We start from the raw sequence: 23,072 nt of genomic DNA on the forward strand, positions 1-23,072 counted from the left end.
TCTCAATTTCCTTTTCTTCCTGCTACAATTCCTTCTTCTACCCTTTACTTTCTCATGTTGATCCCTCTTCTGTTCTGTCCTCATGGTGAGCACTATTTTCTAGTCCCCTTCCTCTGTGTTATCAAACTCTTGCTCATCTCCTGTCCTTGCCCATCCACTGGCCCTAGTGACTGAACCCTCTTCCCACTAACATACGTCTCAGTCCTCCTAGAATGAGTACACCTGCCTGTTACTTTCTATGATGTCTCTACTTGCGCCTTTACTCACAGCACTACTACTATTGTGCCCTTGTTCCAGCTGATGCTTCCACATTCCTTGTCTGTCTGTTTTATATCCCTACATTCTTTACTCTTCTGCTTCTTTGTATGACCTTCTGCTTGGCCATCAGTGGCTGTGCCTTCCATCCATCACTTGCAACTACGGTCTGCATGAATGTATTGGAAATTCCAAAGTTACATTTCCAGTATTACAGTGGTACAGTGCCACTGATAAAGGTGTCCCACTGGTAAAAGATTCAGTTTAGGTGAAAGATTCCATACCTTCTGGCCATTTGATGTAGAGGACTGAAGTCTTTGAAATGACAGAAGAAAAGCTGATACTAACAGATGAAGCGTATCAGAACCATTGTAGTACAAAGGGTATGCAAAGTCCATTTTATTAAAGAACAGCAAAAGCTTTATAAGATTTGTTTTATAAAATACTACTTTGGATATTACTGGTTATATGCATTTGTGTTTCATCATTTTGACATCCTGGTAGTTTGTATTATTACTATTTATGCAAAGGAAATAGTGGATCCAAATGGGGGCAACACAAAGTGGTTTGTATAATGGTGATCATACAGCAGCCGTAATAATATTTTATTGAGCGTGTTTCAAGAAACGTAATGAAAAATTTGACAATAAACCTAACTGATATTTCTGTAACAAAAACTATGTATTTATGTATGTCTCTCTCTGTTTCTGTCCATCCTTTGTTGTTCAGGTTAGTCCAACTAAGCTAGTGGCCTCTCTTCAGGGGAGACCCAAGGTGAAATGTACACTGATGGACGAAATTTGGTTAGGGCTTCAGGGAACTTTGATTGGTGATGTGGGGTCTTTTAGATCCACCTGAGCTACAACCAGCTTATCCAAAATACAAGTGATGCTTAAACACAAGCAGTCCAAACTGTGCAAAAAATTTTCTTTAATTCTGGAACCTCGGCCTTCCCCTTCTCATGGAGTACATTTATAATTCAAACAACACCCCTTTTATAACACATCTTCAAAACATTTGCATAAATAATTGATTCAATAAAACAAACATTTTCAGTCAATTGTTTTAAACAAACCTTGCTTTTACCAACAATGTTTTTTTCATGTGAAGTTTCCAACTTCACCTTTAAAATTTCATGCTTCACCTCATATATAAAATATGTATTAAATATACTAATATTAGTTTATCTTCCATGATGATAATTTTTGTATTTTTTTAATTTTTAATACAAAAAATGTGTATAAAAAATATGATAATTATATTTAATACACTCCAAACCATTTTCATTTAATATGTTTGATCATAAAACTGTTACCTTGTATAATTAAGTATTGATTTTACGCTTCCAAATTCATCCCATTTGGAAAAAGAGTATTATAATTTAAAATAAATCTAGACTCCATTTCCAATAATTTATTGTGAAAACCTGCATTATTCTCACCAAAAACCTTAGGTTTCCCCAAAACACAAAAAATAAACCCTTCAGGAACCCTTTGTGCTGCTCCCAAAAGTGCTTGGCCACCGGGCTATCCAATCTTTTGTGTCTGATGTCTCCCAAGTGCTCTAGAATTCTGAGTTTAACTTTCCTACTAGTTTGTCCAATATACCATTTCTGTTTAACACAACCACAACCTATAATATAAACCACCCCCAATGAATTACAATCGAAATATTCCAGAGCATTATAACATACATTATTAATTTTGGTTCCATCAAGACTTCTGACCCTAACACACACCTTGCAATTGCCACATCGGTAGGTTCCTTTCTTAGTATTACTCATCAACTTACTTCTAATATTTAATATTTCTTTTAAATTTGGATATCTACCATAAGAAAAAGTAACCGTTGTTGGAAATAACTTCCCCACCTTGTCATCTCCAGTAACAATGGGCCATAATTTTGATACTGTCTTTCTCAAAATACAGGAAAATTGAGAATGTTAGTGACAAAAAATATTTTCTCCCTTTGTCCTTCATCCCCAACATTTCCCATCTGGCCATTTGGACATTTCTTGGTGTACAAGTGTCTCCTCCTATCTAACTTCCTTAAACCCAAATCCTGTTCTACATTTGCCCTAGCTAACTTGATTGTCACCCTAGAATAACTCCTTTCAATAAGCTTTCTCTCAATTTTATCAAACTCCACCCCAATCCTTCCAAGTTCAGAAGTATTGGACCCAATACGTTTGCATTCTGCCAATGGAAGGGAATCTATAAGACAATCACTGTGCATGCTAGATGCATGCAAAAAATTATCCGCTGCTGTGGCTTTGTGAAAGGGTTTATATTGTACCCTATTGTCAGACCCAACATACAACTCAATGTCCAAATACTGGATATTCATTCTACCTACTACATATGTGAAATCCAAACCACATGGGTTGTCCCTCATCTCCAAAACAAATTTTTCAAACTCACTGGGGTCACCCCTACATAGAAATAAGAGATCATCGATGAATCTCTTATATTTCACCACCTTATTCTTGAAAAAACTCTTTGAATAAATAAATGAATTCTCAAAATGGGCCATAAAAAGAATAGCATATGAGGGTGCATATGGCGCCCCCATTGCAGTACCATCATTTTGTAAGAAAAACCTATCCTCAAATTCAAAACAGTTGTGTGTTAGACAGAATTCCAAAAGATTTATGATGTAACTAGTCCTAAGTCCCTCTCCCAACATTTTACCAATAGCTTCAAGTCCCCAATGCTTGTTGATACTGGTATACAAAGATTTCACATCTACACTAGCCCAATAGAAGTCCTATTCCCAAATGATGTTTTTCATTTCCATGCATGTTTCTTTAGTGTTTTTCACATGAGCCTGTATTCTATACAGTTGGCACTTTAATACTGAATCTAAAAAAAATCCTATATTTTGCAAATAAGCACCCTTTCCTGAAACAATGGGGCGACCCGGGGGATTCCTAACATCCTTATGTAGATTAGGAATGATAAAAAATCTTGCACTTCTTGGATTCTTGATATATAACCTCCTCACATCTGCTGATGTAAAGAAACCCAACCTTTTGCCCCTCTCTAACATTTCCAACAGCATGGAGTTATATTCTTTAGTATTAAAAATTAAAAAAATACAAAAATTATTATCATGGAAGATAAACTAATATTAGTATATTTAATACATATTTTATATATGAGGTGAAGCATGAAATTTTAAAGGTGAAGTTGGAAACTTCACATGAAAAAAACATTGTTGGTAAAAGCAAGGTTTGTTTAAAACAATTGACTGAAAATGTTTAATTGTTTTATTGAATCAATTATTTATGCAAATGTTTTGAAGATGTGTTATAAAAGGGGTGTTGTTTGAATTATAAATGTATTCCATGAGAAGGCGAAGGCCGAGGTACCAGAATTAAAGAAAATTTTTTGCACAGTTTGGACTGCTTGTGTTTAAGCATCACTTGCATTTTGGATTTCTCAAATTTTGGAGTGTGTTTTTGGCTCTACAACCAGCTTAAGCAGGTTATCTGTGTGTGTGTGATACACACACACACACACACACACACACACACACACACACACACACACACACACACACACACACACACACACACACACACGCACACACACATATATATATATATATGTGTGTGTGTGTATATACATGTGTACATTTTGAATTTAATTTCAAAGCATTTCTGTGTTTGCTGAAGCTTTAAACAAACTCTAACTATAGACATATTCAATACGCATTTATTCTGTTTACCTTCCTTACCCAACTACACCTGCAATTGTACATATTTAGTGCATGTGTCTTATAATGTTACTATTTGCTACTTGTGTTTTCTCATGTATGTGTCATTACAATTTATTTTTTATATATTTGACAGAATCTGTAACTGGACTGGCTTAACCTATTAATGTGTGCCTTTAATTGTATTTCTTTTACTACTTGTGTTTTGTATAATGTATTTCAGTTTACTAATTGTGTTCTGTATAACCATCCACTTTCATACAAACTGCCTTTGTGGAGCTTTTCTCCCCAGGCCTCCACTGAAAATGGGCTCTTCTTGGCCCAGTAGACTTTGCCAGTAAACACTGCCAATAAATAAATACATTTCTTACAAACTCTGCAAAATAGTTGTGATAGATCAAGTAACTGAAGCATGTAAAATTAAGAAACTGCACTTCATAGGTAAAAAAACACACACAAAATAATAGTAAAAGTGTTGTAACATCTCAGCCACTTGCTGGCTACTTTACATTTGCCATCATAATTTCATAATCCATGGCTAGTTTTCTTGGAGTTGCATACATAGTATGGAAAGTCATAGGAAGTACTAGTGTTGGAAGTGCTTCCTCACAGTGCTTGGTTTCTCCGCTTTGGTTACATCTTGTGTGCCTTCTAGGCAGACTTTGCACATCCTCCATATGGGTTCCTGCCTGGGGTTCAGGCTTCTTCCAAATCCAGAAGGTGTACCAGAGGGTGCATGCTGCGTGTGCGTGCGTATGTCTGCATGTGTGTATACAAGCATCTGCGTGCATGCATGTGTGTGTGTGTGTGTGTGTGTGTACACGAGCATCTGTGTCAGCGAGTGTGTGTGTTTGGATGGTACCCCATTTAGAATAAGCTTGTATACCTTGTGCATACTGAGTGTTATGGTTGGTTCCAGATCCCCACATCATTGTATAGGATGACGTGGGTCCTTGCCAAATGAATGAATGAACTGGCACCATAACAATTTATGATTTTTTTTTTCAACAAAACTCAGAGCTGCTTTAATAAATCTTGAGGCTTCTGCCACTGAAGGCCAGATAGCCAGCCTGACTTCCAGAGCTTTGCAACCTTTCCCCACCAGGCGGGGTAGAGGACTATTCCACCTGGATATCAGGATGTCAGTGATGTGAAAGGAATGTCTGCCTATACCTTCTTAGTTATTTCTTGCTGAAATTTGCTCAAGACTGAATGCATAGTTCTGGAAGTGTCATCAATTCATCAGTCAGGCCTGATGTCCAGAATTAGCAGATTTGTAGCACATCGGGGAGCAATTCTTCTGTTTTGCATGTGTTTGCATACTTGGTGACAGCAGCTTTCAGACAACAGGGTTAAAGTCATATAGAGAGACATGGAATAATTTCATTGTGTTTAGGAAGCAGAACCCCTGCAAAGACTTCTTCAGGTGGCTTTTTTCCCCTGAAGCCTGAGCACAAAGTCACAAGTTGTCCTCATTGTGCAAAGTTTAACCTGATTATGATCAAGTAGAGGGCAAAATCTCTTTGGGACAGCCAAAACCAAAGAAAGCTGTGCTCCTTATGTAGAGCCACAATTACATTGGCTAAATCTGCTGTTGACTACCTGTCAAAAAATAAATAAAAATCCTATGAGGAATCCCTATAAAGACAGAGAGAGAGAGGAGCACTGGGAGGCAACGTCTTTGTCAGAGTCCAAAGCTGAGAAATGTTTTCAGGCATCATCATCTCTAGTGTTTAATTAAACTGGGGTTTCCAACATTGCCCCTCTGGAGGTTATCCACATGCTTGAATGATGGTATGCCTTTTCAAGAAGAATACCTCCAGTAGTCCATCAGTCCAGAGCCCCTTCCATGGGCTTCTGATTCCAGCTCCTGCATTATTTTATTCAAGGGTGAGGGCAGTATTGCTTTGGTCTTTGTATTTCAGGTTGTCTGCAGTTATGAGACCAAGTTTTAAGATGTCCATCCACATCGTCAGGTCTCTAAGGGGTCCCCCCCAAAGATAGGACCAAACTGTCCTGACATAAATGGATGTCTGCCACTTTACTACAGCATGAATTTGTTGGGCCCTATTCTCATCCCCCATCCCACGCGCTCTCCCAAGATTTCATGAGGGTAGGCCATGACTTTACAGTTTCTTGAGGACTCTGCAGCCATCCATTGAGCAGCCGTCAGTTTCAGACTTTATAGTTTAGAACAGTCACAGTTTAAAGAATGTGCGACTAACTCGGACAGTTCTAGATCTCTGTATTAAACCATAAATAATCTCTAGCACCTTGACACTAGTTTCAAGTAGAACAAAGAGCCACAACTGAAGTGACTGAAGTCATAAGTCCCTTCTCAAAAGAGCCAAAGGAAAACTCCCTCCCCCAAAAACGGAGTCCTGTTATAAAACAACAGACAGACCTGTCTGTATTGAACAAATGACTTCCCCCTTAGTATACAGGTCTGTTACTGAAAAGACCCTATCCTTTGCTTCTACATGAGGGAGTTCTCATTTGTGTATACCCTTTGTAGAATGAGAGAGTGAAGTGTGAGGCTATGGAATTCATTCTGGCCTAGATAAGGTACATAGAGCTTTTGGGCCTGCATGAGCACTTAGCCATTCTTTCTGTCACTGAAGACTTGGAGGATGCCTTTACAAGTATCGCCTTGGAGCAGAATAACAATACCCTGTTCACTGGAAGTCAAACTGTTTTTACAGGGTTGATGATGCCATCAAGTAACTTTTAGAAAACAAATTGCTAATCCACATGTAGCGTCCATGATTTCCAGCAAGGGAACAGTTCCAACCAAGAATACACTTCCCTGTAATAGGGTGTGTGGAATTCTCAACTGATTTTGTAAGGAAAGCTGTACATTGGCAATCCTGGCCTTCTTGACCCTGATTGACAATGGCACATGCTGAATTACCAGGGAGCTCACCTGTTCCACCTTAAAGAAAAGGCTGAAGAGGTAGAGGAAAAGGACCTGAAAGAGAGTGCACTAGATCTTTGAGATCATGTTCTCAAGTGTCCAAAGCATTCTATTTAATGTGGATGTGATGTAGTCTATGCACCATGCAGGGGAACAGCTATGGATTTAGTCTTAAAGAAGCATGCCTGGCTGAGGATATACAGCCTTTGTGAGCTCCTTAATGCCCCACTGGAAAAAACGCTTATGTTTGGTGCCCCTGCAAAAAAAAAAGGTATGTAAAAGACTGTAAAACAACTGTTTCACTCACCTGCACTAAAATGCAGTAGTAATTTCCCTGCAAAAAGTTGGCCTTTCTACCAGAAGTGAAAAAAAAAAGAAAAAGGGTTACAATAAGAAATTATGGTATGCAAATCAAAAGGGAGGACGGGACCCTCAGGGCCAAAACCCTGAGAGGGAACAGCATGAAACTTATCCATGCCTACTTCTTCCACAAACCTTTCCCACACAAAAATAGGTGGTCATATAGGTGTCTCTGTAAAGTAGTGGGAGGAAATTCACCAAGACAAATCGGTACTTCAGATTTTTTAAGGCAGAGATACAGACTACATTTCCTAACAAAATTGAAGTTTTCTGTATCCCTTCTATCCTCAGAGACCAAAAGTATAGTCAATCTGCTATTACATGACCTACTAATGCAGAGCTGCATAGATAAAGTACTAACATAAATGTGGGAACAGGTTTCAACTCCAGACTGTTCCTAGACCTAAGGAAAGAAAGGGCATGGAGGTCCATCTTGGACCTTCCAAGGCCACATGCATTTCTGAACATCCCAAAATTCAAAATGCTGACCTTGTAGGGCTTTCAACCTCTCATCTTCCCAGAGGTTTGCATAGTCACCCAGAAGTTAAAGGCTGCCTACCTGTATAAACTTATACACAGAACAGACAGATGATTCAGAAACAAGGAATTCCAATTAACTGTTCACCTTTTTCCCCTTTGTGAACAGCCTGGGTGCACTAGATAAGCAAGAGTACCTAGTGCTAGTAATTGATAACTGCAGATGCAAGAGGATTCAAATATACCACTACCTTGGAGGTCTGCATCATTCAGGCAGCAAATCTAGACGAGAGTCAGAGAGTTGGACAGCTACAGCATTCTTCACCTAAGGATCTCCTGCCAAAGCTAGCCCAGTGTCTGGCCAATGTACCAAATCCTTTAGATCATCTGTGTGCGGTACATCACACATATGATCCCCATACAAGACGTAGGGCATAAGGGTGACATATAGATGCAGTTACACACAACCTCTTTGCCGCCAGTCTGACTGCCATCATTGATCATCAGTCTGAATGCCCTTTGCTGTACTTACAGCCAGCCATTAGATAAGTGCCACGTTGGTATCTTTTTTCTTACTTATTGTTGGTCTTTTTTTTTTTTTTTTTTTTTGGTTACCTTGAAGTTCACGGTGTCCAAGAAGGGTATAAGTCAGTGTGGTAGACAGATTTCCCATGAGGATCATCATGAACAGTGTCTGAGTGCTTCTAATAACCATACTTCCTGTAGTATTGTTAAGGCATTTGTGTGTAAGACACTTAGAAGCTGGCTGTCGTCCCTGGCCATTTATCTTAAGAACCATTGGATTAAACAGTTGGCCCAGGGTGGCATGGTGGAATCAGTTAACCCCATGGTACTACTGTTAGGCAAGAAGCAGGGCAAGAAATCTCTGCTGAAATCTTTTGCTGTCCAACCTCCACCAGATCTCTCTCTAGAAATGGGTGATAGCTCTGTAGGCTGTGTGATGTTGACATCAGTTCCCTGCTCTGCAACCCCATCAGAGGCCGGCATGGATTCTTCCTTTCGCATGTCCTCTCTGGCTTTGCAGTCTTCTGTTTTGGATGTCGAGATAAACCGCAATTCATCTTGGAGGATCCTAGAAGGATTTTGCTGATAATGGTCAGGGAGGAGAGATACCGGGTACTCTGAATCTCGTCAGGGGTCAGAAGCTTCGGTGTTTGTTAGGGCTGACTTCCCTACCAAGAAAAAGAGGAAGACCAAGCATTCTTTTGTTCTTCCAAAGGACCATCAGAGGGAATGGCAAGAGTTTACTCAGGGGCCTGTTTAATGCCTTAATTACCCTTAGGCCTCCCCAAGGGATTTCTGAGCCTTCTCCACCTTGGACTTCTACTCCTAAAAGGAATAGAGAATCTGATTCCTCAGATGAGAATTTCGAGTCTGATGAGGGGTCTTTGGCTTATTCTATACTTATCCTAGGCTTATGGCTCTGATGAAGAGGAATCCATTGGCCCTGAGCCTCCTTTGGAGGAGCTGTATTTTGGGGGGACATTAGCCAGAATGGAGTACTTTATGTGGGATTCTTTTCAGGTGTCTGATATCCAGAAGAGGTATTATGAGTTGCTTCAAGTTGACATACCTAAACTTTTGTAGTACCTCTTGTATTGGCTGCTTTGTTGGACACTTTTATGGCTGCCTGTAAGACTCCTGATTCTCTGCCCCCTGCTCCCGAGAAATAGTTCTATTTAAATAATGTTCTGCTGATCCTGCTGTGATGACATTCTTCTCTGACAAGCTTTCTAAATTTTTCTCTCGATCAAGTTCCTGCCTTCGGATAAGGACAGTACAGCCATGGAGAAGATTGGGAAGCAGGTCTATTCTGCTGCCACCTTGGCTTTTAGGGACATTAATTACCAGACCCACATTACCAGATATGTTGTGGTAATGACTGCCCAGGCTTGTAAGGATATTTCTGACATCCCTGATTTTGAAAGAAAGTCCATTGCTCTTTCTCTTTTGGGTTCTACATCTCAGGTGGCTCACCACTCTATCACATGCAGCTATGATGCTGCTGATGTCTTTTCCAGAATTGCAGCCTTTGGATCTGTCATGAGGTGTTATTCTTAGCTTCATCTGTAGTCATTACCTGAGGACATTAAGGTCAAGCTGGTGAATGCTCCTGTGGATAATAAAAATCTCTTTGGGACTGCTGCTGCTGCTATGTTTAAGTCTCTTCAGGAGAGAGGTAAAGCTTTGCAGGACCTTAAACATATTGTTGTGTCCCCTATCCCTAAGTTCAGAGGAACTATCCTACTATGTCTGCTTTTGTTCGCAGGCAGCCTCATCAGGACACGAAAGCCTGATAGATTGGTAGGCAGACTCCTCCTGCTAAGTCTTCCCAGGCTCCTGTTGCTCAGAAGCTTTCTCTTTGACAAGCCTGCCTCTTTTTGACATCCCCCAACCCTCAGCTAGATTCCCTTGTCTCGTTGGCTCTCCCTCTCTCTTCCAAACTGGCATTTTATCACCTTAGATTCTGAGTTCTGTCCATCTGTCAGGGTTACTTCTTGATGTGGAAGTCTCTACCTCCCTTTTCAGATATTCCTCAGACTCATCAAGAGCAACTTCCTTATTTCTCAGGGGTTCTTGAATCCATGGTGGACGAGGGGGCTATTCCTCAGTCCCTTCTTCCCAAGAAAGAAAGGTGTTTTACTGTAGAATGTTCCTGGTTCCTCAAAAGGAGGGCATTTGGAGGCCTCTTCTGAATCTCACCTTGCTCAACACCCTTCTCAAGGTTCCTTCATTTTGGATGCTTTCCCTTCAAGCCCCATTCCCTCTGTTGCCACCCCAGTCTTTTCTGGTGTCTTTGGATGAGAAGGATGCTTACCTTTGTATTATTAATCACCCTCTTTTCAGGACGTTTTTGCATTTCTCTCTTCCTCTCATTTTCAGTTCTCAGCTTTGCACTTTGGCCTGTCTACTGCCCCAAGAGTATTGACAAAATGCCTAGCTCATGTGATTGCCTTTTGCAGCCTTCAAGGCATTCAGATTTTTCCTTATTTAGATGAACTGTTGATTCAGGCACCTCCTCCCCATTACCTGTTACACACTGTGGAGTTCACCATACATCTCCTTCAAAGTCTAGGATTCACTATCAACTTCCAAAAGTTTGTCTCAACTTCTTTTTAGAATCACGTGTATCCAGGCTGCAGGATTCAGACAGTGAGAATGCTAACCTGTCTTCCAACTCCAAAAGTATTGTTCTTGACATCTTTCTTTTAGTCTCTTCTTCTTTTGCTTGCCATTCCAACCAGGGTGATTCTTCGGGACCTAGGATTCATGGCCTATACTATTCCAGTGCGCCCTCTTGACAGACTGTGCATATGCAAAGAAGCTTTGGTGGTATCTCAAGTCAATTTCACTTCAGCATTACCATCCTCTGGGTTTCAGAGTGCCTCTCCTACCTTGTCTCAGGTGAGAATTTGGTGGATTCAGCAACTTACCCTCAGCTCAGGCCTGCCGTTTCAGCCTCCGGTTCCTTCTCAAGATCACTTCACTGATGCTTCAGAAGTGGGGTGGGGGCCTCCTGTGGTCACCTGAAAGTTCAGGGTCTCTGACCCCCCCCCCCAATCAGAAGTCAAACCATGTGAGCATCAAAGGGATGAGCTCTGATCCTGGCTTCAGACTTTTCTCCCCTTGATCTCTCTAGGTCCCCTGAAGGTTTACACAGACAACACCAAAGTAATGTGGTATGTCAACAAGCAAGGAGAGCATGAAGTCTTGTCTTCTTTGCAGGCTGGCTCTTCAGGCCTGGTATCTGGTTATCAGTTATCCATTGACTCTTCAGGCAGTGTATATCCCATCAGAGCACAATCTAGTGGCAGACTCCTTGAGCAGGTCCAAAACGCAAACTCACAAATGGATGCTTCACAGAGATATGTTTCTGGACATAGTCCATCAGTGGGATATTAATTGGGTAGATCTTTTTGCCTGCCCTCTAAACAGGCAGCTGCCTCTTTTATGTTAGAGTGCAATTCCTTCTGGTGTGGAAGACAGACGCCCTTTCTTTTCCTTGGAAGGGGATTTTCAGTATGCCGTCCTTCCTCTTCCTCTGCTTCCGAGAGTGTCGCAGAAGATTCAGCTTGACCCCCTGAAAATCTTGCTATTGACTCCTTTTTAACCAAGACAGCACTGGTTTCCCCTCTTGTTGCATCTGGCCAGGGGCAGTCACTACAAGTTACCTCACCAGTTGGATCTCTTCACACAGAACAAGGGTTCACTCATCCATCCTCACTTGTCCACTCTTCAACAGACACTGTGAGTGATAGGGTTTTGTTCCCATTTAGGCACCTTGTTTTTGAAGACATGCTCAGGGTTTTACAGGAGGTAAGAAAACCTGCAACCAGATAGTCTTGTATGTCAAAGTGGAAAAGATTTTCTGTCTGGTACCATGATTATAGTCAGGACCCTTTTTCAATGTGTGTCCCCCCTGGTTGCCTTCTATTTGTTTGAGTTGCTCCCATCTAGCTTGGCCCATTCTTCTGTAAGGGTCCATTTGTCAGCTAGTTCTGCCCTTGAATTCTCCTTTGGCTTCTTGTTTTGAGGTCAAACAGTTTCTTGAAGGCGTCCTACATCTTACGCCCCCCCCCCCCCCAAGAAGTCTTTTCCTCTTCCTTGGGACATAAATTTTGCTTTGGAAAAATTGGCTCAGGCTGCTTTTCAGCCTGCAGTTTCAACTTCTCTGCAGTGTTGTATTTGGAAGACTGTATTATTGATTGCTCTTACTTCTGGTCTGCTTGGGTGGGGGGGGGGTCTGGGCTTCAGGCCATTATGTCCATTCCTCTTTTTTGGTTTTCCACAGAGACAGGATGTCTCTTTGAACTAATCTTTTATGTCCAAGGTGGTTAATGAGTTGTCTATAAATCAGGTGGTACAACTCCCTTCCTTTTTTCCTTTTCCACAGTCTGCTAGTGAGAGGTTCCTACATATCTTGGATTTGCACAGACAGCTCATGTGTTATTTGGATAAACTTAAGACCGTTCATAAGTCTGACCAGCTTTTTGTTTCTTTTCTTCCTGGGTATCTAAGGCCATTTCATGTTGCTATTCTTTTCATAGCAAGTGTCTGTCTACTTCAGTTAGAGCTCATTCCATTAGGGCTGTTGCCTCTTCTGGTGCCTTCAAGGATTTGGACACCATTTCCACTCCCGAGGCTGTCACTTGGTGTTCAGTGCATAACTTTACTAACCATTATAAACTGGATAAGGTTACTAGGGCCGTCCTGCATGGGTTTCTTGAGGGTTGTTCCCAGCCTGCCACCGACTACTCTTTTTCTTGAGCTTTTGTACTGTTCCCCAAGTTAAAGAATACTGACTGCAGTGGTGATATTGAAGGGAGATAGTACAGTTGTGTAAAATCTTACCATAACAGTAGATGTCCTTCTCTTCACTGTTGCAGTATTCAGTCCCTCCCTCTTTCCCCCTTTGACTTTTGGGCTTTGATTTGGTTACCCTTCTGGCCGAGGGTCCCCCTTTTCCATCTGCATTTTCTCCCTCTGGATGTGCATAGCATACTGTGTTCTATAGAAAGTGTTCTGTACTGGGTCAGTTCAGATCTGGGTAACTACATCCGTACATCACCTTTATGCCCTACATCCTGTATGGGGGAGCATGTGTGTGACGTATGGAGCATACAAGATCTAAAGGCTATGGTATGCCAGCTGGACCTTGAGTTATCCTTGGCAGGAGATCCTTAGGTGAATACTGCAACCGTGAAGAGAAGGACATCTAGTGTTATGATAAAATTTTACACAACTGTACTTTGTCTGTAAACCTTCCAAAATCCCATGTAGAACCTAGCAAGTGTGTCTTGTTCCTAGGGGCACTGCTGCCCAGAGTGCACCAGGGGCTCCTTGCCCTCTGTTAATGTGCTTTTCTTATCAAAGTACTTCAGGTCAGTAACACTGCAGAAGCGGACTGCAAGGAAAAATCTGAGGTTGCTGGAATTCATGGCCTCTTACATTTTGAGGGTGTCTGTAGCAAACCTTAACTGTAAGGAAGCTGTGGTCATACCTGAGGAGCAGATGGTGATAGCAGTCCTAGTCCCTGCAGTACCCCATAACACTATTACCCTTCACCAAGAAAGAGCTGTCATGGTGGTTCCAACAAGTGCTCCTCAATCATGAGATGCTTTTCAGGCTAGATGTGGACAAATGAGGTGCTTCAAGCCAGACACAGCCTGGGGATTCCACTCTAGAGCTAGGGATCCAGGAGTTTCAGGAGAAAATCCAGAGGAGGAGATGCACAAGCATAAAAGGACTGGAATTAATTCAAGTCATCCAGACATGCAAACCTGTGTGAGAACAGAGAAGTTTCTATATCTTCACAGGCAGCATCACAGTGGTATGGTATATCAGTAAGCAGAGGAGGGAACTCGTTCATGCCTGTTGTGCATATCATAGTACTCCAGCTCCCAAATGTTTGATGCTCTCTACTGCTTAGAGATTGTTAAATGTGTAGTGATTTTTTCCTGTTTCAGTGATGCTCTGTAATGTCCACCAATGTCACTAATTAGAACTTAGTACCTTTAATATCTTCGGATATTTCTTGTTTATTCCATTGTGATGAATTTCATTTTTTTCTGTAAGTCTTTCTTTAGAGCTTGTTTAAACTTTCTTCTGCTGTTTCTCAGAGCTTTAATCTCTAGGCCCATGCTGAAAATGGGCAGTGTACCCAATCACACTGTCCCAATAAACAAAAGCAAATAAATAAATGAATTAAATGCTATTTATCCAGGTATTCTGATTCCTTCACCCTAAAACATCCCATCTACCCCATCAGTTTTTAAAATGTTATACCCCCACTGAGACCTCTGTGATCAACAGGGCAGCATCTCATTAAACTTAAGAATGCTAATTCCCATAGAGATTCCCTGTTTAGAATTGCTGTAAGTCAGTAATGGAACATGCCTCTTCATATAGTCAAAAACAGCAGTGTTTCCCAGCTTTCAGGTCAATCACTTCTCTGTTACTTCCCAAATCATCTGAAATACATGTACAATGCTGGCCCAGTAAAACAAAAGAAAATGAAAAAAAAGGAAAGTCTCTGTAGTCTGTCTGACACTTGTGACTCCAGTTTTAGTATGTAATACATTGATATTCTGATTATATCACTTTAACAGTCAGAAACCTACTGAAATGGCTTTTAAAACACTATTGCTTAGTTGTCCCACTTTTTCTGTTGTATTCTGTAAATTTCAGACACATTTCCTAATGCAGTGTACTTAATTACCTGTTTATTACATTTCAAGCTCCTGTATTATTGTAGCAAAAAACTGATGTATGGGTCTATATTATAATGTCGAAGATACAGAATCTCTAGTACCTGTTCATCGACATGTAAATGTTGAACTTCCTCTTCAGCGAACAGCCATATCATCGATTTCTTTCCAAAGGAAATAAATCGTTTGGCCGTTGTAAATCTGCCCTTTTCCCTCTGTAGTGCGATCTGAAGAGTTAGTATATTTAGTTGGGGGGCTGTGCAGGGCACAGCCCCCCACTTCATAGTGTTAATTAAATTCTGTCATGCTTAGTTGGCCTACAGATTTCTTTCTCTTGGAAAGAAATCGATGATGTGGCCATTTGCTAAAGAGGGCATTCGACATTTAGTGTAGATGAACAGGTACTCTGGAGCCTGTACCTTTGACGTTATAATATAGACCCCTGATGTACTATATTACTGTACCATCGGGTCTACTTCATTTAATTGAAAACTCATTTCACTGAACCTCAGTTGCCTGAGCACAATTCACTTAAAGCTCACTTCACTGAAACACATTTCTTTTTCTTATAAAGTAAGGGGGGACCACCTATTTTAAATGTTTTAAACCAGAGTCATGGATACTTACAAGTCCAATGAATAACTCTTTTCGGAAGACAATATATACCTAAATTATGTGGGGAGCTATGCCCACCACCACCCCCAATGGGGGGACTGTGCCCCCGACCCCCCCCTTACTTTATATACTAACGCCCGGATCGCACTACAGTGGGGAAAAGGGCATATATAACTTTAGACAAAATGAGTTTCAGTCAAATGAGTTTTCAGTGAAGTGAGCTTTCAGTAAATTGTGCTCATGCAACTGAGTTTCAGTGAAATTAGTTTTCAGCAAAATGAAGTAGACCCGTACCATCTTATCTGTTTAGTACTTTTATCCCTAAGCCTCTACTAAAATCAACCTTAAGCCAGTGGTCATCCTCCTAGCAGTAAAAACTTAAGTAATTAAAATAATAATGGAAGAGCATCCATCTTGATAGTAGAGAGCAGTGGACTCTGAGGTAATATGGCAGTACAACTCCACACATGCACACTCACGCACATAGATTTGTAGAGAGATATATGAGCAACTGTGCATAGAAAGTGGTTGTTAAAAAAAAAAAAAAGTCGAGGAATTCAAGGTGGCAAGGGTCAGGCATAAGGCTATTAAAGATAAGGAAGTAATAAAACACAAATTCATGTGTGGTGGCAAACCAAACGGGAACAGCAAGAAAGACCAAACATATTGTTTTTGTCTGTCATCACATTATGTTTTCATTTTTGGTGTCACTGAAAGTACAGGAATGCCTTTGCTCCCTGTTGCCTTTGTCATGTTTGAAGGTTAGTCATTGAACTAAGAGTATTCACCGGAGGCAGGGTTGTACACATTATTTTAAACAGCAGTAGCTAGCCTGCCTACTGTCTGTAATGCTATTGTTTTTGCACACGCACAGATCACCTAAGAAGTGATGACAGTCATATTCAAAGGTAATCCGGAAATAATTTAAAGGAAAGTTCCTGTTTAAAGATGAGCATAAGAAGCAGGATAAAGTGTTTATCCTTTGGAGTGAACAGCATTTGTATTCTGATAAGGCATCATGTTGACTTCTGTTTTTAAACATGTTCAGGGAGGTACTAGATTACCCAAGAAAGCTGATGCAGCATATCTCAGCTGCTCCATGTTTTACTAAATACTCCAGTTCCATGACTTATAACAACATTTTCCTGCTGTCTGTACTGCTTCAGTCCCTGCTTTCTCATTAGTTCAGCCACAGAGACCATTCACTTAGAGCACAGCATCAGTTAAGTGCCACCTATACTGCAGCAGAAGATATAGCAAACCTACTGGCTGACAGTCATCTCCAACTTTATCGCTCTCTCCCCATCAACCTTCCCTTAGGAAATACCATAAATATAACTCCCCCTGCTATCACTAGGGAACATGTCCTTAATGATCTCTCTAAGGCCAAGAACACTGCTTCAGTGGGCCCAGACAGTATCTCAGGATGCCTTCTAAACAGCATGAAACATGATCTATCAGGCCCTCTGGAATTGCTGTTTAGCTGTAGCCTCCAAGCAGGCTTTATGTCTGATGAATGGAGAACAGCAACAGTCATCCCTCTGCACAAAGGTGGGCATCTACAGATCCTGTAAACTACAAACCTGCAAGTCTCACTAGTCTCGTATGCAAAGCTATGGAAAAAAATTATCATGGAATTGATCAATAATGACATAGGAAACCTCCAGACACTGGGCCCAACCCAGTTTGGTTTCATCATGGCCTGGTCATGCCTACTCAATCTGGTGGACTTCTTTGAGAAGGTCACCAAAGCAATGGATGAGGGCAAAATGGTTCGCAGTGCCTAACTTAACCTGGCTAAGGCATTTGACACAGTCCTGCACTTGGGAATTGTTGACAAACTTAAGAGGTTAGGTACAGACCCTTATGTAACCTGGTGGATAGCCAGCTGGCTCAGAGAGAGGATTCAGGAAGTTAGTATTGGGGAGTCTACCTCTACAGTGAGGTCAACTCACAAGCAGAGTCCCTCAGGGATCAGTCCTGGGACCACTCCTTTTTGGCATTTACTTCTCTGAAATCAGGCTCATTGTCACTGGCTTCTGGCTGTCTAAATTTGAAAATGATTGCAATTAGGAGCTGTCACTAAATTGCCCACTGACAGAGAGCTGACACAGACAAGCAACTGGTACCAGAGCTGTGGGCTAAAACTAAATGCCAAGAAATACTTAATAGTATCTTTTGGGAAATCATCCATCCCTAGTAACTTTCATATTGACAGCACACCCCTAACAGCTGATCCAGTAGTCTGGGATTTGGGGACACACACAGACCGTAATCTAGCTTTTGACTACCACTTGTGTACAGCAGTGAGGAAATAATTCTATGTTGTGCAACTTATAAGCAAAGGTATGGCAGCTAGGTCCAAGGAAGTCATTGTTCCACTGTATTTGGCATTCATCAGACCTATCATTGAATACAATGCCCCCTTTGGAATGTACCTAACTAGGCATATCCAACAACTGGAACATCCACAGAGGTTCCTTACTAAAAGAATACAAGGCATAAGTAACATATCCTATGCAGACAGCTTCAAGGATCTATCCCTGCATTCTGTCTTCTACAGGCTGTTAAGGATAGGTCTATGCCTGGCATACAAGGCATTATCAGATCCCACTCTGATTGACCTCCTGCATGTCTGCAAAACAAACAGCACCAGAATTACCTATTCTAAAGACTTGAACCTTGCCTGTGATAGCAACTGGACCTACTGGAAAGACAGGTATGTATCCCAGAAAATAGCCCTTCTCTGGAACAGGCTCCCTGTTCATGTGAAGCAGAGTTCCTCTCAAACCATTTACAGGCTGCCTGTGTCCATTAGAGACACAGGTCCCAAGCCAGGGATGAAATTCCTGTTCCCCATCCAACTGTCCAAGTTGCACTTGAATTGGGTTAATCTCCCAGGCCCCTGCTTGTAAATGTTTCACCTCACAATCCCCTGCTTACACTTATCAAGGGCATCAGAACTTGTCACAGATTTGGAATGCATGGCTAGACTTAAAAAGGCCCTTGTTGTCATTAGCCTAGTACACACCTATGAAACCAAATATTACAGATGCAGGCAACAATGGAACTTTTCACACTGCTTCATGTGCCACAAGAAGGGAGGTACATAAGGCATGCAGTCCAAATCAGTGCTGCTTTAACACACTAGTACTGTTTGCCACACAATGCCATTTTATTTTCTTCAGCAAGGTGAATGAGTTGGTCCATGGACTGTTGTCAGTTCTGATCCAGTCGAAAAGGCACATTCATTTGTACATTCAATGTAAAACATAATTTAATGGTAATTAACAACAAAACAATTGTCAGTAGCTAACCATTTATTTTTTCTCTCCTTATCTGCATTAGTATCACTGAAGATTTGACAGCAGCTGGGATCTCTGAGTGCTCAAACCCAAAACTTTTACACAAATATTTTCTGTTTGTTTCTTGTCTTAAATCATGTCCAGAGTTATCATCACCATGATTTGCATTGTTTGTTGCATCAGGTTAGTGGTGACCACACAGCATATGAAGTGATTACAAACACTAGATGGACAAACATTGCTGAGTGTGTCTAGGAGGTTGAAATTCTCTCTCTAGTGCTGCCATTACTTAAGAGGTTGAAGTCAGCAGGATAACAGAGAGCATAGCCGGCTTTAGGTGCCAGCTAACCCTGCGGTCACTGGGGGTCCCCAACTACAGCAAGTTATCTTATTTTGGTATTTTGTAACATGTCTGTCAAACCAACAGAAGCTAGTACAGCAGTATTGTGTACTTAATAAACCAGGTGGGTAATAACTCTTACTTATATTTCCTTTAAAATTCAAACATATCTTTGGTTACAGTGACAGTATTTTTATCAAGTAGTAGGCCTCACAATTCCATTAAGTATTTTACCACTGACATAGCGCCCCTGGCTTAGTTAAACCCTGTTGATAGAAACTATCTCTAAAGCAAACAACATAGCCAGCTTTAGGTACCTGCAATATATATATGTGTGTGTGTGTGTGTGTGTGTGTGTGTGTGTGTGTGTGTGTGTGTGTGTGTGTGTGTGTGTGTGTGTGTGTGTGTGTGTGTGAGTGTGTGTGTGTGTGTGTGTGTGTGTCGGGGGGTAATCATCCTTAAATGTGTGGAGGCCCCACAAAAGCTGCTGCTGGTTATGGAAAAATGAGGGGGAAATGTATTAATTTCCTGATTACACATTTTAACCTGAATAGGGCTGTGATATAACCCTGTTAGGATAAAGCTGGCAATGAACATGAGCAGGGTAAGCACTAGAGTGATCAGCAGCCCAGAGTGCCTGTTCAGGGCAAACCTTCGGTTCTAAGAAGGGATGATGCTTCTAGTCTCCAGGGGTGGTTTTCTCTTGCAGGTAGTTTTATAAATACTGGCAGAACACCAGATACTGTAACTGTGAACTTCTGTGGTGAAGAATTCAGTGCAATGCCAAAAGTAGTAGCAAAATAAAGGCTCAAAATCAGAAGCATGTTTTAAATATTACTCTAATTCACTAAATATGTAATAGAATAACTAACATATTTTGCATCATCATGCATTTTTTGGCAGTAAGAAGTATAAAACTCTTGTGTCTGGATTTAGTGTTTGTAATCCTGAATGAATTTACCAGTAAATCAAACATTTTACAAAGGACAGAGCAAAATTATGAGCAAAATCAGGGAAGGTCTGTGAAATCAGAGACAGTTACAGGTATGCATTACTTCTCAACAGATAAATAAAAGTGACTTAACCCTGCTGCTGTTAGGCGACTGCTATGTTATGGCTGCACCAGTGTTACACAATGTACCACTATTTGCTGAAATAAGTACAAAACTAGTATTGCTGTGGCTTGTGTGTTAAACATATCACTAATTTTTACCTGTGCACTCACATTATGCCAGTACATATACATTATTCTTCTAGGTATCAGTAAAAAAAAATGCAACAGTCTGGGGGCCCCCCTCCCCAGACTGCATAGATGGATTCATGGAGCTCCCTTAATCCTCAATGTGTGTGGGGGACCCACAAAAACTGTTGCTGGTTAGGAAAAAAATGAGAGATATTAATTTTCAGATTACACTCTTAACTTGAATAGGGATGTGATATGACCCTGTTAGGATAAAGGTGACAGTGGCCTCTGCTCTCAACCGCACCCATTCTAAAACTATCCGTGCTCAGATGTGTGTGTACAGAATGCTATTGTAGGTTATGTAGGGGGCTGGGGATTGTGTGGTTATTACTACTTTAATTTTCATCACAGTCAAACCTCAGAGGTGTGCACAAGAGCTTGCGTTTGGGCTGAGGACAGCATGGACATTGTTTCTTTTACTTTTCTCGTATACCTCAGAGGTGCAGAAATGAGGTTACTATAGCTTGTGTAGGGGAAGTGTATTGTTTGGGAACAACAAGAGAATACATTACTGTAATCATTATTTGTTTCACTTTCCTCACAGTCACACATCAGGTGACTGCCTTTGAGGGTTAAGGGTGAGGAGTGAGGAGGCATGCTGTGTATATATATATATATATATATATATATATATATATATATATATATATATATATGTGTATGCGAGTAGTCACTTGAAATACATGACTGTGGGAATCTGAACGTTTGCTTTCATCCCAATCTAACACAAGAGGGACATATAGGCAGTGTCTGTCTTTTTTTGTGAGGGTTAGGGATGCAGGCAGTATTCCTAGACAGGATCTGTGAATCCCCACAACAACTGATTTCTTAGTTTATTGTGAGCTACTATTTTGTCTGCTTAGAACATTACGCTTGGGTACAACTTATGTCTTCCTTGAAATAAAAAAAAAAAAGACTGAAATGTTTTTCTTATTCATGATATTTGTTTAGGCCACAGATGGATTAAAAGGCTGAGAAAGTGCTCTAAAATGCATCCTAGAGCATCTATAACCCTAAGGCTTTTGGGAACTTATTTATTTGAGTTGTTATTGTGCTGTCTTGGTCAGGAAACGTGTTGAAAGGATGCAAGGGAAACTAAAACTGAACAGCAACAGTGAATTTCTTTCTTCAGTTATAATTTCTGTTCAAGCCATCATTGGATGAAATGGTTCTGTAAAAAGAAAAAAAAACTTTAAAATGCAGTTTAGAGCATTTAGAAATTTATGGCTTATTGAAAAAAGCTGAAGAGTAAGTGAAAATGTGAGAAAAGGAAGAAAAAAGTAATGTGTGAGGTATGGGGAATCCAAGATGTGGGGGGGGGGGGGCTGGAGGATGTGTGAGTTTATAATACAAGGGCGTTGTAGCTACAGGTCAGTCTGTGCATACTACACCTACGATTTTGCAGCATGAACTAAAAAGTTGCTTATGAAGAGTAACAGTGACAGGGTGATGCATTGACTGGAAGTGCCTAGGGGGCCCCCAAATTGTAACTTGCTGGGGCCCCCCAAAATACTAACACCGGCCCTAACAGAGAGTTACTTATTGTCACAGCTAGGAGCTAGTCAAGGTTAATAGAGCAGACTTTTAGGTGAATAGATTCGGAGGGATTCCAGAAGGTTGTTTTATTCCTAAAGTTGAAATAACTGCCCGTATCTGGTAAATGAGGCAACAGCTTTAGGTAAGGTGATCTGTGTTAGTACTCCTTTCACTCCATATGCACTTTAAAGACATTGCTGAATATAATTAAGGCATTAGTTTTGGTTATTTTCATATTTTTCAAACAGTATATGCACGTGCTAAAAACATACCAAGCCATGCACATAAAATTAATTGCACCTGTAGGGATTTAAAGTGCATTGCAGATCTTCTGAAACAAGTGTCTTTGTTAATTACTTCACAGCACAGTATGGATATGTTTCTGGTGTTAAATTTTCCTTATTTGTGCAATGTAGCTTGCTTTCATTCCAAGGGCTTAACATACTTGTAGGTAAAATTTAAGAGCTCTTACCATCCATTATGGTATTTGGGTTGATGTTTTAATGTGCATGTCATTTTTCTTGTAGTATAAAGAGGAAGGGTTCCTCGTGTAGAGAGTGGGTGAATTATTTTAATACCATACCTGAGGATACATTTTTTTATAGCAGGAAGTATTGGTACACTTAAAGAAAAAAAAAAAAAGTGTGTGTGTATATATATATATATATATTTTTTGTCTTTCGGCTTTTCCCGGTTAGGGGTCTCCACAGCTGAACTCTGGTCCGCTAATGATTGGCAGTTGTTTTTTATGGTGTCGAGTTGCCAGCCCGACGCCCAACCATCAACGAAGGCATGCCCATTCAACGCATGTTTTTCGAACGCCCACTCGACCGCGGGGAGGACATGCAGACTCCGCATGGAAGACGCTCCCAACCCAAGCCGAGAATCTAACGGGAGTGCCTCTTGCTGTGAGGCAACAACTGTACCGCTGCACCACCGCGGAATACATATATATATATATATATATATATATATATATATAAAATATAAACATCCAAACCAAATGATGATAAGATCACACACACAAAACCATTCAGTAAAAACTGCAAGAAATATCCAGCCAAGTTAGTATTTGCTGTGT

General features: G+C 40.8%; 1 protein-coding gene across 4 annotated transcripts in view; it reads left to right on the plus strand.

Moving 5' to 3' along the window:
• The window catches only part of LIMA1 (LIM domain and actin binding 1), a 1,567,671-nt gene that overhangs the window by 1,069,159 nt on the left and 475,440 nt on the right, over nt 1–23,072 (plus strand). The window lies entirely within an intron of this gene.

The sequence above is a fragment of the Protopterus annectens genome, chromosome 9.part0, assembly GCF_019279795.1.
Source record: "Protopterus annectens isolate FY-2018-M chromosome 9.part0, PAN1.0, whole genome shotgun sequence".
Classification (NCBI taxonomy): Eukaryota; Metazoa; Chordata; order Ceratodontiformes; family Protopteridae; genus Protopterus; species Protopterus annectens.